Raw genomic sequence first — 14,932 nt, 5'->3', positions numbered from 1 at the left:
CAGCGCGACACGCCAGCTGAAATCATAATGCTGTTCAGGGGGCCCTTTAAACTCTGGCGTTAAAAGACCAGGTAAAAGACTTCTGTCTTCTGGTGAGATGGATGGCTTTAGCAGAGAGATGAGGAGAGAGAGAGAGAGATCTGACAGAGGACCTTGTACAGTAGATGTGGGTGCCTGTTGCCTGTGTGTCAGAGTCAGAGTCAGAGCTAAAAAGCTCAACAAATGCCCACAGTCTCATACCAGTCATGAACTACATTGGACCCCAAATCTTCAAAAGTTCTTCTGCGCAGCCTTAGAATTATATTAGGCCTAATACAGAAAAAAAGACAAGACATTTTTACATAAATACACAAGAGATCTACAACTTTGGTGTTAGCTTTAAATATTTAACAGTAGGTATCCCTGTTTCTGTTCTCTCCTCACGACCTTGCTGGCACCTGCCTGCTCTAACCAAAGCAGATAAAACAGGCCTAAATTATATTTATTTTGGTGTAATCATAAGGATTAAGCTGCTGAAGAAACACATTAATATATAATCCCCCGTGCCTCCCCCCTCCTCTCACTTTACCCCCGGGCTCTCCCTGCCTCCTCCCTCCCTCCCTCCCACCCCCTCTCTCTCTCTCCCTCCCTCCCTCCAGCTTTGCAGCACTGAGCCTTTTAATTCAGAAGGAAAATGGAGGCAGTGGTTTGGAGCCGCTTTCAGCTCCTGCCAAGCTCTCGTCTGCATTGTGGAGTTTACAGCTGGGCTTGCTTTCCTTTATTCTGCTCTTTCTCTGTCCCTCTCTTTCTTTCTCTGTCCCTCTCTTTCTTTCTCTGTCCCTCTCTTTCTTTCTCTGTCCCTTCCTTTCTTTCTCTGTCCCTCTCTTTCTTTCTCTGTCCCTCTCTTTCTTTCTCTGTCCCTCTCTTTCTTTCTCTGTCCCTCTCTTTCTTTCTCTGTCCCTCTCTTCCTTTCTCTGTCCCTTCCTTTCTTTCTGTGGTGCAATTCTTGCTGCTGTGTGTGCAGGGGGGGAGGGGGTCACTTGTTATGGGGCCAACTTTTTGGGTTTTCATCCCGTACACCCCACTTCTTCCCTCCGTCTTCCCCCATACACCTCACTTCTTCCTTCCCCCCTCCCCCGTACACCCTCATTCCCTCCTTCCTCAATGACAGGCTGTAAACACAAGAGAAGTGAGAGGGGGAGAGGAGGGGAAGGGGGGACACGGCACACTCTTAACTCCCCCTGACATGCCGCCTCATTTCTCCCCACCCCTTCTGCTGCACTCTAGCATGGTTTAAACGTACTGTACAGCGTGTCTTATTATCATGGTTTAAACGTACTGTACAGCGTGTCTTATTATCCTGGTTTAAACGTACTGTACAGTGTGTCTTATTATCCTGGTTTAAACATACTGTACAGCGTGTCTTATTATCCTGGTTTAAACGTACTGTACAGTGTGTCTTATTATCCTGGTTTAAACGTACTGTACAGCGTGTCTTATTATCCTGGTTTAAACGTACTGTACAGCGTGTCTTATTATCCTGGTTTAAATGTACTGTACAGTGTGTCTTATTATCCTGGTTTAAACATACTGTACAGCGTGTCTTATTATCCTGGTTTAAACGTACTGTACAGCGTGTCTTATTATCCTGGTTTAAACGTACTGTACAGCGTGTCTTATTATCCTGGTTTAAACATACTGTACAGCGTGTCTTATTATCCTGGTTTAAACATACTGTACAGCGTGTCTTATTATCCTGGTTTAAAGGTACTGTACAGCGTGTCTTATTATCCTGGTTTAAACATACTGTACAGCATGTCTTATTATCCTGGTTTAAACGTACTGTACAGCGTGCCTTATTATCCTGGTTTAAACGTACTGTACAGCGTGTCTTATTATCATGGTTTAAACGTACTGTACAGCGTGTCTTATTATCATGGTTTAAATTTACTGTACAGTGTGTCTTATTATCCTGGTTTAAACTTACTGTACAGCGTGTCTTATTATCATGGTTTAAACGTACTGTACACCGTGTCTTATTATCATGGTTTAAACATACTATACACCCTGTCTTATTATCATGGTTTAAACGTACTGTACAGTACAGGGATAAATAAGAGTTCTGAAGAAATGTAGAAATATAGAGAGAAGGAGATCCAAAGGGAGATACAGACACAGAGAGAGAAAGATAATGAGAGAGAGTGAGACAGAAGAGGAGATGGAATACTCAAATAAAGACAGTGATCTGATAACAAGCTGTGGGACTTTGAGACAGACCGTATCAGAGAAAAACACTGATATTAAAAAGATAGAGAGATTGTGCCGTAATTCTTTCTCATACACAGTAGTCTGCAGATGTATGACTGTAAATGAGATTAAATGGAGGAGGCTCATTGGTTCCCCATTTTCCAGTACTCTCATTCTCCGTAAATTTGATTTGATGTAAAACTCCTACTGAAACTCCTACTGAAAGCCACAAAGAGATGACAAGCGCCTGATGCATCCAACCTTCCGGAAACCTCCAGTAAACCACACACTTATTATTGTTACTGTTGGCTCTTCATTGTAATCCTCAGGCACTGGCCAGTCTGGCAGACAGTTTACCAGTCTACTCTGTTCCGGGATCAGGTGCTGACTTGTTGAACATCAGACCTTGTGAAAGTAATGGAAGCTAAACATACTTTCTGTATATCAAATAAAGTGAAAGAAAAACATCTATTTCCGTTTGTCTCTGAAAGATGAGTAATGATGATACTTCCTCGTCATGTTCCAGCAATGTCCTCCTCCGTGGTGAGCTGGAGTGATGAATATAGAGAGATGAATAATATGGACATAGCTTAACGTGGAACAGACAGCTGCTGAGAATGACAGCTCTTTCGTTCTTCCAGACTAATCAAATCCCAAATGAAATCAACTCGGCTGCATTAGCCACAGCCAATGCAAAGCACCTCGGCACAAATTCATTTTGGATTTGAATTACAAACGAATCCTTTTAGAGGATCGTTGTGTTCTTGTAATGATCTGACTCCCAGGTCTCACTCAGAGTTTGGTAGAAGGTTACATCTCCATGACAACTTGAAGAGAGAGGAGGGAGGGGGAAAGCTGTTGATGATGAGCCCAGGGGAAAATGGAGCTTCTCTTCTGTTAATGTCAAGGAAGTAGGAATCCTGTGGATCTGTGGACTTGACTGTATCTGTTTATACCCAGCATCTGTTGAAGCTCCCAATGAGGCATTTTAATGTATTGCTAAAGTAAATAAAAAAATGCTATGAAATCTTACAATTTAGTTATGATAAATGCAACATTGTCTTTGTTTTAGTTGTAAGCTTCCCAGTTAGCAGCCTGTTGGTCGTTAGCTGCCTGCAGTATATGACAAGGTCATTTTACTACAGACATTAGCATGTTTTTCTGACAACGCCCGTCCCTCTAAGGGAGTTGGCCTATCAGTCACAATGCCACACAGTGAGAACACAGATCAGTATTAGGTTGATGTTTACCTAAGAGTCCATCATGCTGTCAACTGTGTCTTTGTAATACTTGTTGCCTCATGGTGTTTCAGGTGTGGTGTGTGTCGTCAGAGAGTTTCAGGTGTGGTGTTTGTCATCATGGTGTTTGAGGTGTGGTGTGAGTCCCTAAGGTGTGAGTCACACAGGACGTCGAGTCTCAACAATGCTGTCATCAGCATGCCGTGACTTTGGTGTAAACGAAGCAGGACGATGGCATGCGAGAGAGGAGAATAGAGAGCAGAGATCAGAAGTTAATTGAACACTGTGCTCTCCAGCTGGTCAGACACATGTTGGACCGTGTCCGAAATGGCACTCCATTCCTTGTAAAGTGCACTACTTTTGAAGGACCCTCAGCCAGGCTGTCTTCCCGTGTTAGAACCCGCTCGGTGACCCTCCAGATACACTTCACCCTAACCGCCTGGGAAAGCAGGAAGCGGTGGTCCTGGAAAATGTCATGTTTACACGGAGCGTCCTTTGAACTTGTCTGCTGACCTCCTTTTACTTATTGACTGAAAGTGGACAGGGTCATTCTTAATAGTCACAGATGACCTTTTAATAAACACCTGCGAGGCCAACACTTGGTAAATAATCCAAAACAAAGCCTTTACTGCTTGAAGATGAAGTAGAAACACTGAGTCGAATCGTCTCTTGAGAAACGTGAAAAGTTTCACACAAATCTCCATTGGACATCTGCGTGTGATTTCCTTTAAAGTCTGAGATAAAATCCCGTTCGTCAATCTGGGATTAAACCCTACAAAATGAAGCCTTATAACTAACATGAATACAGTTGATCCACATCCATATAGTCATCATCCCTCTGTCTTCACCCATATACCGTATATCCCGCTCTGCTCCCTCCCCCTGCTGTAACCCGCTCTGCCTCACTCCCTCCCTCCTCCTACCTCTCATCTACCTGCATGTTTCCCATTCCCAGCCATCAATCAACCACTACCTTCCAGTCTACACCTTTCACTCCGCCCCCTGTGTCGGTCTGAAACCCCTTTCTGTGTCGGTCTCAAACCCTTACTCTTAATTTCATGGATCATAGATCTTCTGCTTTCCTCCCGTCTCACAGTTCACTCCCCAACCTGAGAGAGTCGTGCCTCTACAGACAGCCCAGACAGAGCGAGAGCAATGCTGTAAGCTGATACCTGGACGCTCCACTACAGTTCCCCTTGAGGGGATATGAATGGTTGACAGGTGGACACACCTGGTCTCTACAGCAACACTAACCTGCCGTTCTCAAAACCTGCACCCTGTTCCAAACTCACGGCCAGCTGGTCGCCTCTCTAAGACCCTGGAGCAAGAGACAGGGCTGGGGATAGTCTTTTTTCGTCTCTTTTACAGAGATGTGAGGTGTTGACAGTTCTGCATTATAAAGACAAATTGTCCAAGGTAGAGCATTTCCAGAGGCATAGATTAATGGTCTTAAACACTGACGGTATGACTTAACTGAAATTCAAGACACTGCAAAGTACATTGCAGTCTAAGCTAAAAAAAGTTCTCAGAGCATGTGGGATGGGAAATGGGTGAAATGTGAATGCTGTTTGAGGCTGTTTAGATATTTTACATCACAGTGACTGAAGGTGACAGGCCATTGACCTTGACTCTGCCCACATAATGTGTGTGTGTGAGAGAGGGAAAGCACACGGGGGCGATGGGGGAGAAAGAGTGCAAGAGTGAGAGATATAGACAGAGAGAGAAAGACAGCAAGAGAGCAAGGGGGAGAGAGATTGAGAATGAAAGAGAGCAAGAGTGAGATCGAGAGGTGAGAGAGAGAGAGAGAGAGAGAGAGAGAGAGAGAGAGGGGGAGAGAGAGAGAGAGAGAGAGGGAGAAAGAGCACAATAATAGAAAGATGGGTGGAGGGGTGGTGGAGGTAGGTACTAAGTTGTGGGTTGTGGACAGAGGTTGAAGAGAGCTGGTGATGGTATATGAGACAGACTCTTTGATTTGCATATACATGCTGTCAGTCTGGAGCCTGACGACAGGGGGTAGGAGAGGCTTGGAAGGGGTTAAGCAGCAGCTTTTTACTTGGTTCTTAAATAGCAGCAAACTGGATTTACTTTGGGCTGTGCTGAGTGGTGTGGCAGAGCTATCATTTTGAAATCACCAGCAGCTCCAGTGCCTGGGAGGACGAGTCCAGGACTTACATAGTGCATGTCTGTTATGCATGGGTATCTGTGAAGGAATCAAAAAAAATACCCGGGTTAAATTCAGTGTATCACCCTTTTCCTCTCTGTATAAAGATAACAAAACAGAGGTAAAACATGTATCCCTGGCTCTTGCCTCACTAATCCAGCCCCAGTCTTTAGCATTGTCTCCGTAGCATAGCTCAGCGAGCTCTAGACACTTTGTTGTTCTCAGTCAGACCACAGTCTGTGGTGGCAGTGCACTATAATTATCTAGGGTCTGCTAAGTCCCTCTGTAGGGGCAACGAGATAAACTCCTCTTAAAGACTAAGACTGTAGACTCCAGTTTAGAGACAAAGACTATAGTGTTAAGAAGCACCTGACTCTTCCTTCCATTTCCTCCTTAATCCATGCGTCATTTTGAATTTGAATAGAGCCATACAGTGTCGTAGCCCTGAGAATCAAGCGCATAATAAATTGGTGGACATATTTAGATCCCTTAAAATAAACTTTCCTCAGACTCTCTTAGGAAGTGACAGATTTACAATAAGACAATGACCACAAGCCTCACTCAGTGTTAATTGTTGTTTTCTTCACCTTATTTTGTTTCATAACGAGGATCAAGTTTGCTTGGAAAATGAAACGTTGGGTTCTTGAAAAATACACGAGGTTGATGAGATGAGATGAGATGAGATGAGATGAGATGAGCTGAGATGAGATGAGATGAGCTGAGATGAGATGAGATGAGATGAGCTGAGATGAGATGAGATGAGATGAGATGAGCTGATGAGATGAGCTTTGAGGTTGAGTGGTCTGCTCCCCTTTACAGGACTATCGTGTAGAACTGAACTCACAGACAAACCTCTGAGCTGCACATGGCATTGGTTCAATTCATCTGGAAACAGCAAGCTATTTAGACCGACATTCTGTGTCAGAAATATGGCTGAGACAGGAAAATACGTTGTGCTATCATGTCAAAGCATGACGTCTTACAACAATGGAAAATGCCACTTCTGAGAGAGGAAATGTTTTATGACTGGGGTTGATGACATAGATTTGGCTGGTTTGAATAGAGTGCTGCAGCTTCAAAGAGCTCATGCTTCACCACCAGTATATTTCCAGTTGCTTAAGTTCCTCTACCACGTGACTTTTAGTGTTACAGACTTGGCTGGGGGGGGGAGAGAGCAATGCTCACACACGCGTGTGAAGCGCAGAGAAAGTGTTACGCTTCAAACAAGGAGACTTAATCAAAGTTATCAGTAATGGTTCCAGGCTGACCCTTCAGTCTAATGAGAGAGAGAGAGAGAGAGAGAGAGAGAGAGAGAGAGAGAGAGAGAGAGAGAGAGAGACAGATATCCTGGCTCTGGTTAGGTAGGCCAAGGAAGAGACTGTTACCGTGGCGATGTTGTGCCCTGGGCCAACAGGCCAGCTAAAGCCTGGTGCTTTGCCGTGGTAGCCGGGTGTGTTGTCTTGGTGTTGGGTTCCCTCCCTCTCAGGGCCAGTCAGGATGAGGTCGAGTGGAGGAGCTTCTCTTTTGTACAAAACAAATAGCAGCATGTTTGTTCGTTCATATAAAGATAATGTAGTGTCACAAAGTACAGAAAACTGTAGTGTCCGATGAGGGTTAAACAAAGGATTACACATAGCAAGGAGAAACAGAAGGGAGGGAGTACAACATGACAGATACTCTCTGTCTGTGACAACAGGAGGGTTGTACTGGGACACAGACCACTTGCAGTGACAGTTGGTGTTGAGTCATGTGATGGACCTTATGGCAGAGCCAGGCTGCTGGTTGGTTGTCTGCAGTGGAGAGCAAGGGAGCCAGTGTCAGTGTCAGTGGGGAGTCACCTCAGTGTGTTGGAGCTAATCTCTGGGCTCCAGCTCTACTGGGTGGAGGTCAGGGGGGAGCCTGGTGAACGGACAGTCCTCAGCACAGGAAACGACAGAAGCAGGAAGAGCCGTTGCCTCACCATCCACCCTGCCACTCTATCACTACAGCCTCAACACTCACAGCCTATCCTTTCGGCTGGAGATGTATGCCATGAAAATGTATCTGTTTCACATTCTCCCACCCAAAGCACTCCCCTGTGTCTCTGCTGAGCTAACTCATTTTAGTGCGGAGTCAGTCTCTCTCTCGCTCGCTCACTCTCTCTTTTTTTTTCACTCCATCTCACACACTCCTCCTCATGAAGTCATTCACTGGGAGAGAGGATGTACCACAGGGGAGGTTGTACTGGTCTTCCCACCTTGTTTTTTACAGCTCATCGATGACTGATTCTGGGTTCTCAAATAAACCACTGTGGGAACAAATCTGTTAAATACACTACATGACCAAAAGTATGTGGACACCTGCTCGAACATCTCAATCCAAAATCATGGGCATTAATATGGAGTTGGTCCCCCCTTTGCTGCTATAACGGCTTCCACTCTTCTGGGAACTGTTGCCACAAAGTTGGAAGCACAGAATCGTCTAGAATGCCATTGTATGCTGTAGCGTTAAGATTTCTCTTCACTGGAACTAAGGGGAATAGCCATGAAAAACAGCCCCAGACCATTATTCCTCCTCCAACAAACAGTTGGCACTATGCATTCAGGCAAGTAGCATTCTCCTGGCATCTGCCAAACCTAGATTTATCCGTCGGCCTGCCAGAGTGCAAATCTCTCCAGAGTGGTGATCTTAGGCTTGTGTTTGGCCGCTCGGCCATGGAAACCCATTTTATGAAGCTCCCGACTAACATTTCTTGTGCTGACGTTGCTTCCAAAGGCAATTGGAACTCTGTAATGAGTGTTAAAACCAAATACAGACGATTTTTACCCGCTACACGCTTCAGCACACTGCAATCTCGTTCTGTGAGCTTGTGTGGCCTACCACTTCGCAGCTGAGGTGTTGTTGCTCTTAGACGTTTCCACTTCACAATAACAGCACTTACCAGTTGACCGGGAGCAGCGATAGCAGGAGAGACCTCTCCATCTTTACAACCATTGAATCTGTATATGTTTTGACAGTTAGTTAGTAGTAGACAGTTAGTAGACATTTAGTCTCCTCAACTTGTTCAACAGCCACACCATTCTTACCAGATTCAGCTGAGGTCTAGAGCTTAGGGAAATGTTTTGTACCAAATACAATGCTCTTAGTTTTAGAGATGTTAAGGAACAGTTTATTACTGGCCACCCATTCCAAAACTGACTGCAACTCCTTGTTAAGGGTTTCAGTGAATTCATTAACTGTGGTTGCTGAAACATTTATGGTTGACTCATCAGCATACACGGACACACAGGCTTTGTTTAATGCCAGTAGCATGTAATTGGTAAAAATATATAAAAAGTAAAGGGCCTAGAGAACTGCCTTGTGGTACACCACACCCTACATGCTTGGCATTAGAGAAGCTTCCATTAAAGAAAACCCTGAGTTCTATTAGATAGATAGCTCTGAATCCACAAAATGGCATAATATCTACAATACTCAACAACAGGTTATGGTCAATAATATCAGGCTGCACTGAAATCTAACAGTGCAGCTCCCACAATCTTTTTATTATCAATTTATTTCAACCAATCATCAGTCATTTGTGTCAGTGCAGTACATGTTGAGTGCCCTTCTCCATAAGCATGCTGAAAGTCTGTTGTCAATTTGTTTACAGAGAAATAGCATTGTATTTGGTCAAACACATTTTTTTACCACAGTTTGCAAGAGCTGGCAGCAAGCTGATTGGTCTGCTGCTAGAACCAGTAAAGGCCGCTCTTGGGTAACAAAATGACATTGGCTTCCCTCCAGACATCTTCCTCTAGACTTAGTTTAAAGATATGACAGATAGGAGTGGCCATAGAGTCAGCTACCATCCTCAGTAGCCTTCCATCAAAGTTGTCAATGCCAAGAGGTTTGTCATTGTTGATCGATAACAAAACATTCTAAGAGTAAGTTTCTTACCAGGGCATGTTTATCAATAATTGGAGGAAGCAATATAACAAATTTATCAAGTGCAGCGTCTGGATAATCCTTATTAATTACACCAGACCATCAAATATTTTTTACATAATCCACATAAAAGTCACAGCGAAAACTTTTGTATGATCTCTTATACACTATTTTAGGCCGAGCTTTTGGAACCTTGGTTCTCCTAGATATACCCACTATATTGTGATCACTGCATCCAATGGGTATGGTTACAGCTTTTGAAAAAGAGTTCTACAGTATTAGTAATAATTTGATCAATACATGTGGATGATCATGTTCTTGTAGTGTTTGTAAACACCCTGGTAGGTTGATTAGTAACCTGAACCAGATTACAGCCACTGGTTACAGTAGAAGTTCCCTCTTGAGCGGACAGTTTGATGAAAACCAAGCAAGTAGACCTCTCTGGTTACATCACATACACTATCAAGCATTTCACACACATTATTTAGATACTGATAGTTAGCACTTGGCGGCCTATAGCAACACCCCAAAATAATGGGCTTTAGATAAGGTAGGTGAACCTGCAGCCACAGTACTTCAATAATACTTGACATGAGATCTTCTCTAAGTCTTACTGGGATATGGCTCTGAATATACACTACTGTTCAAAAATGTGGGGTCACTTACAAATGTCCTGGTTTTCCATGAAAACATACATGAAATGAGTTGCAAAATGAATAGGAAATACAGTCAAGACGTTGACAAGGTTATAAATAATGATTTTTAATTGAAATAATAAAAAACTTAGCTTTTGTCAAAGAATCCTCAATTTGCAGCAATTACAGCCTTGCAGACCTGGGCATTCTAGTTGTTAATTTGTTGAGGTAATCTGAAGAGAATTCACCCCATGCGTGTAGCCGGGGAGTTTAATGCAGGGAAACTTAAATCTGTTTTATCAAATTTCTATCAGCATGTCAAATGTGCAACCAGAAGGAAAAAAACTCTGAACCATCTTCACTCCACACACAGAGACCCACACAAATATCTCCCTTGCCCTCCATTTGGCAAATCTGACCATAATTCTATCCTCCTGATTTTTGCTTACAAGCAAAAATTTAAGCAGGAAGCAACAGTGACTAGATCAATAAAAAAGTGGTCAGATGAAGCAGATGCTAAACTACAGGACTATTTTGCTATCACAGACTGGAAAATGTTCCGGGATTCCTCCAATGGCATTGAAGAGTACACCACATCAGTCATTGGCTTCATCAATAAGTACATCGGTGACGTCGTCCCCACAGTGACCGTACGTACATATCCCAAACAGAAACCATGAATTACAGGCAACATCCGCATTGAGCTAAAGGCTAGAGCTGTCGCTTTCAAAGAGCGGGACTCTAACCCGGAAGCTTATAAGAAACCCCGTTATGCCCTCCGATGAACCATCAAACAGGTAAAGTGTCAGTACAGGACTAAGATCGAATCGTACTACACCGGCTCTGACGCTTGTCAGATGTGGCAGGGCTTACAATCCATTACATACTACAAAGGTAAGCACAGCCGAGAGCTGCCCAGTGACACGAGCCTACAAGACTAGCTAAACTACTTCAATGCTCGCTTTGAGGAAAATTTGCAATTTGCATACCGCCCCAACAGATCCACTGATGATGCAATCTCTATTGCACTCCACACTGCCCTTTCCCACCTGGACAAAAGGAACACCTACATGAGAATGCTATTCATTGACTACAGCTCAGTGTTCAACACCATAGTGCCCTCAAAGCTCATCACTAAGCCAAGGACCCTGAGACTAAACACCTCCCTCTGCAACTGGATCCTGGACTTCCTGATGGGCCACCCCAGTTGGTAAGGGTAGGTAACAACACATCTGCCATGCTGATCCTCAACACAGGGACCCCTCAGGGGTGCGTGCCCAGTCCCCTCCTGTACTCCCTGTTCACTCACGACTGCACGGCCAGGCACGCCTCCAACACCGTCATTAAGTTTGCCGATGACACAACAGTGGTAGGCCTGATCACGAACAACGACGAAACAGCCTATAGGGAGGAAGTCAGAGACCTGGCCGTGTGGTGCCAGGACAACAACCTCTCCCTCAATGTGATCAAGACAAAGGAGATGATTGTGGACTACAGGATAAATAGGACCGAGCACGCCCCCATTCTCATCAACGGGCTGCAGTGGAGCAGGTTGAGATCATCAAGTTCCTTGGTGTCTAATTCACCAACAAACTAACATGGTCCAAGCACACCAGGACATGTGGTGAAGAGGGCACGACAAAACCTAACCTAAAGACTCCAGCAACTCTAGTTATAGACTGTTCTCTCTGCTATCACACGGCAAGCGGTACCGGAGTGCCAAGTCTAGGTCCAAGAGGCTTCTAAACAGCTTCTACCTCGAAGCCATAAGACTCATGAACACCTAATCAAAAGGTTACCCCCTGCCCTCTTTTACACCGCTGCTACTCTCTGCTGTTATCATCTATGCAGAGTCACTTTAATAACTCTACCTACAGTTGAAGTCGGAAGTTTACATACACCTTAGCCAAACACATTTAAACTCAGTTTTTCACTATTCCTGATGTTGCTTCAATATAGCCACATAATTTTCCTACCTCATGAAGCCATCTATTTTGTGAAGTTTACCAGTCCCTCCTGCACGGTTGGGATGGTGTTCTTCGGCTTCCAAGCCTCCCCCTTTTTCCTCCAAACATAACGATGGTCATTATGGCCAAACAGTTCTATTTTTGTTTCATCAGACAATAGGACATTTCTCCAAAAAGTACAATCTTTGTCCCCATGTGCAGTTGCAAACCGTAGTCTGTCTTTTTTTATGGCGGTTTTGTAACAGTGGCTTCTTCCTTGCTGAACGGCCTTTCAAGTTATTTCAAAATAGGACTCATTTTACTGTCAATATTGTTTTGCCCTGACCTTAGAGAGCCTTTTTATTTCTCTATTTGGTTAGGTCGGGGTGTGATTTGGGTGGGCATTCTAGTTTTTCTATTTCTTTGTTGGCCGGGTATGGTTCCCAATCAGAGGCAGCTGTCTATCTTTGTCTCTGATTGGGGATCATACTTAGGCAGCCATTTTTCCCACCTTGGATTGTGGGATCTTGTTTTTGCATAGTTGCTGTCTAGCCTTGCAGAACTTTATGTTCGGTTTTGTATTTTGTTGTTTGGTCGGAGTTAAGTATTAAAAATCATTAACACTTTCCACGCTGTGCTTTGGTCTCATTTATCTAATGACGGACGTAACAGATCTATCTGTTCTATCTATCTGATATATCAGATATAACAGATATATCAGATATATATTTTGTACCTGTTTCCTCCAGCATCTTCACAAGGTCCTTTGCTATTGTTCTGGGATTGATTTGCACTTCTCGCACCAAAGTACGTTCATCTCTAGGAGACAGAACGTGTCTCCTTTCTGAGCGGTATGACGACTGCGTGGTCCCATGGTGTTTATACTTGCGTGCTACTGTTTGTACAGATGAACGTGGTACCTTCAGAAGTTTGGAAATTGTTCCCAAGGATGAACCAGACTTGTGGAGGTTTACCATTTTTTCTGAGGTCTTGGCTGATTACTTTTGACTTTCCCATGATGTCAAGCAAAGAGGCACTGAGTTTCATAGGTAGGCCTTGAAATACATGTACACATCCGATTGACTCAAATTATGTCAATTAGCCTATCAGAAGCTTCTAAAGCCATGACATCATTTTCTGGAATTTTCCAAGCTGTTTAAAGGCAGTCAACTAAGTCAACTTCTGGTCCACTGGAATTGTGATACAGTGAATTAGAAGTGAAATAATCTGTCTGTAAACAATTGTTGGAAAAATTACTTGTGTCATGCACAAGTAGATGTCCTAACCGACTGGCCGAAACTATAGTTTGTTCACAAGAAATTTGTGGAGTGGTTGAAAAACGAGTTTTAATGACTCCAGCCTAAGTGTATGTAAACTTCCAACTGCAACTGTACATTTACATGTTTCCTCAACATTGACTCTGTACCGGTACCCCGCTGTATATAGTCTCGCTATTGATATTTTACTCCTGCTCTTTAATTACTTGTTACTTTTATTTGTTATTCTTATCCGTATTGTTTTAACTGCATTGCTGGTTATGGGCTCGTAAGTAAGCGTTTCACTGTAAACGTTTCACTGTAAACCTGTTGTATTCAGCGCATGTGACTAATAACATTTTATTTGATTTGTTTCTTCCCTCAATAGTTCTTCCATAGTTTGGAGCTGTGCTTTGGGTCATTGTCCTGTTGAAAGAAGAAACTGGCTCAAATTAAGCGTCGTCCACAGGTTATGGCATGGTGTTGTAAAATGGAGTGATGTCCTTCCTTCTTCAAGATCCCTTTTACCCTGTACAAATCTCGAACTTTACCACCACCAAAGAACCCCCAAACCATCACATTGCCTCCACCATGCTTGACAGATGGCGTCAAGCACTCCTCCAGCATCTTTTCATTTTTTTTTGCTTCTCACGAATGTTCTTTGTGATCCGAACACCTCAAATTTAGATTTGTCTCTCCATAACACTTTTTTCCAATCTTCCTCTGTCCAGTGTCTGTGTTCTTTTGCCCATCTTAACCTTTTTGAGATACATTTTGAGATATGGCTTTTTCTTTGCAACTCTGCCTAGAAGGCCAGCATCCCGGAGTCACCTCTTCACTGTTGACGTCGAGACTGGTGTTTTGCGGGTACTATTTAATAAAGCTGCCAGTTGAGGACTTCTGAGGCGTTTGTTTCTCAAACTAGACACTCGAATGTACTTGTCCTCTTGCTCAGTTGTGCACCGGGGCCTCCCACTCCTCTTTCTATACTGGTTAGTTTTCAGCTGTGCTAACATAATTGCAAAATTGTTTTCTAAGGATCAATTAGCCTTTTCAAATGATAAACTTGGATTAGCTAACACAACGTGCCATTGGAACACAGGAGTGATGCTTGCTGATAATGGGCCACTGTACACCTATGTACAGTGGGGAGAACAAGTATTTGATACACTGCTGATTTTGCAGGTTTTCCTACTTACAAAGCATGTAGAGGTCTGTAATTTTTATCATAGGTACACTTCAACTGTGAGACGGAATCTAAAACAAAAATCCCCAAAATCACATTGTATGATTTTTAAGTAATTAATTAGCCTTTTATTGCATGACATAAGTATTTGATACATCAGAAAAGCAGAACTTAATATTTGGTACAAAAACCTTTGTTTGCAATTACAGAGATCATACTTTTCCTGTAGTTCTTGACCAGGTTTGCACACACTGCAGCAGGGATTTTGGCCCACTCCTCCATACAGACCTTCTCCAGATCCTTCAGGTTTCGGGGCTGTCGCCAGGCAATACGGACTTTCAGCTCCCTCCAAAGATTTTCTATTGGGTTCAGGTCTGG

Source organism: Oncorhynchus mykiss, chromosome 18 (genome assembly GCF_057628025.1).
Source record: "Oncorhynchus mykiss isolate SJ-2025 chromosome 18, ASM5762802v1, whole genome shotgun sequence".
NCBI classification, from domain to species: domain Eukaryota; kingdom Metazoa; phylum Chordata; class Actinopteri; order Salmoniformes; family Salmonidae; genus Oncorhynchus; species Oncorhynchus mykiss.
The sequence above is the reverse complement of the archived record's forward strand: the minus strand, read 5'-3'. Positions refer to the sequence as shown.